Here is a 2,868-nt window from a genome sequence, read left to right on the forward strand (position 1 = left end):
CCCCCTAGCCCCCTCCTTACCGCAGCAGTCCTCGGACCTACCCAATGCCGCCTCCCCGCCAGCGGGGAACACACGAAAATCCAGGGGCCCAGCGGCCTCCCGCGTTACTATGTCACACAGCAGCGTTAAGCGGGGCTCGATCAACAGCTCCACTTCCCTCAGCCCAGCTTAGTTTAGCTCAGTCCACCCCACCAGCGTGCGCATAGCATCCCCTCCTCACGTTCATCAGCTACACACACGAGCCACGCTTACCTGCACCCACCACATACGAGAAAGAAAAGTGAAGAGCTACGACCACCAGCGCACACATCCACCAGCACCGCCAAGTGACTGGCTCAGCCACCTCCTCTCCTCCCCCCCGTGAGGACCCGCTGTGGCCCCGTTGGGTAAGGCAGCTGCCCGTCAGGTTAGGGATGGCCCCTAGTTCGCCCCGCCCTCCGTGTGGACCACGGCGACAGGCCTGGCTGTCATGAGGAGAGGCGCGCGATTCACCCTGCACCGCCGCGGGGGGCCTAATTTGTTTGTTTTCTTACTTTTGTTTTGTTTTGTTTTTTTAACCTGCCCTACTGGAGCCACGAGAAGAGCGGCAACAACAGTGGAGACAATGGAAGGCGGTAAAGGAGAGCGAAAACGACTTCAGTTTTGTTTTGTTTTTTTTTAATATGGCGTCTACGAAAATCCTAGCACCGGAGGGGGTGGGGCAGGGTTCTTGCGATGCTTAAAAGCGCGCGTGGCTCCACGCCTCCTATTGGCTGTTGGGTTGCGCGGGGTTTTGGGGGGCTATGCACAGAGGACAGGTGTATTCTTCCTTCCCACCAGCAAATCGGGTAATGGGAGGTAGGCTGCCCTGCTAGTTCTGCCCACTCGTTCGGCACCGCCCCTGCCCCGGATAAGTGTGGGCTGGCTCAGCTCGGGCTCAGTTAGCCTCTTTGAGGAGTAGGTAGCTTTGTTTCCTGTCCCCGATATAACTCTGTGGCGGGGCGGGCCATCTCACCTCAGTGGCCATCGCTGTCTACTGCAGCTCGTCGGTGCCCGCATGGATGCGGAATAACAGCTGGCCTCACCGCCCCTGAGAGTACCCCTGCACAGGGTAGCAGCGCCAATCAGGTGATCAGGCTGCCTACGGACTGCGCGGCCGAGATGAGAAACCGAAAACTGAGTGATGTGCTGGTCCTTACGAGAAGTCCATGGGATTAGAGTCGTTAATGAGTAAACAAATGTGTTATTTTTCTTAAGTAACTGTACTGGGGGGAACTTGAAGGTGGGGTATTTCTTTTTTCTTAGCTGCAGGTTATAATGTCAGAAGACAAACCTTGTGTTTCTTAACTGTTCTTATAGTAATTTGTCTTTGGTGTAATTCTGTAGGGAGGTTCGGCTCCTTGGTCAGGATAAACAGGTTTGAAATGCAGTTATGCAACTTAAACGTGCATAGCTGCTTCCAAAACTAACAAGAAGCTAGAGCTTATTAACCACTGATGCTCTTGAGACAATGTCTGCCAAAACTTGGTACTATTGCAGCCAAACTCTGGACTGGGTCTATAGATAACACTGATATTTCAGGTTAGCCTTCTGTTGTCAGTTTCAAAGCTTTCATTGTGTTAAAGTGTGAAAAAAATCGCCCCTGTGGTACAAATACTTACAGTTCCCAATTATTTTGTATTGTAAATAGGGCTTCTCACTTGTGTTCTCAAAGTAGATTTTGTTGATCATGCTCTAACAAGTTGGATTGAAATGAATATGTTTAAAAAGAGCTGTTGAAAATTAAATGTTAAAGTGGCATGCCTTTTCTCTCTCAGGAACAATAGTGAAAAAATGAGAGGAAATGTCTTAGCAGGTAGGAATTTACCAGTTTGTTTCTTATGGTGATAATATTGAAATAAACTTTTTTTACTTGGTTTAAAATATTAATATATCACTTTCCTTCTGCAAAATCCTCTATCTTCTCGACTGGTGATCCGGAGTAGCAGACAGTCAGGAAATAGATAGTAAAGAACAAATCAGCTCATTCTTACACTTTTTCCAAGGATTATTTTTTACCTGATTTTTTAAAGGTAGCTATAGGACACTACCAGCCTTGTTGTCCTGGTTTCAGCCAGGACAGAATATTTTTTCTGTCTAGTAATTTTACTTTTCAGTTAAGTCTCTTGTAAGTAACTGCACTTTCTGAAATTAACATAATATTTTTCAGTGTCTGCCTCTAGGACCGATAACACTCAATGTTGATAGTTACTGCTTGAGAATGGTATGCAGAACCAAGGCCACTGCTTGGTTCTGCTAAACTTCTTATACACTGCAAATGAAATGGAGTAAAAAGGGTCAGACCTGTGATCCTCCTATGGGGAGGAGCGGATTGGACAGGTGACCAAAATTGAATCATAGAATGGTTTGGGCTGGAAGGGACCTTAAAGATTATCTAGTTCCAACTGCCATGCCATGGGCAGGGACACCTCCCACTTAGACCAGCTGCTCAAAGCCCCATCTAACCTGGCATCAAACACTTCCAAAGATGGGGCAGCCACAACCCCCTTGGGCAACCTGTTCCAGTGTCTTACCACCCTCACACTAAATAATTTGTTTCTAGTATCTCACTTAAATCTACCCTCTTTCAGCTTAAAACAGTTCCCTCTTGTTCTCTTGCTACATGGCCCTGTAAAAAACCCTTCCCCAGCTTTCTTGTAGCCCTTTCAGGTACTGGCAGACTGCTATAAGGTCTCCTCAGAGCCTTCTCTTCTGCAGACTGAACAACCTCAACTCTCTCAGCCTGTCATCATAGAAGTGCTCCAGCCCTCTGATCATCTTTGTGGCCCTCCTCTGGACTCACTCCAAGAGCTCCATGTCCTTTTTGTCTGGGGGACTCCAGAACTAGAC

This window comes from Chaetura pelagica, unplaced genomic scaffold, assembly GCF_000747805.2.
Source record: "Chaetura pelagica isolate M959 unplaced genomic scaffold, ChaPel_1.0 scaffold452, whole genome shotgun sequence".
NCBI lineage: Eukaryota > Metazoa > Chordata > Aves > Apodiformes > Apodidae > Chaetura > Chaetura pelagica.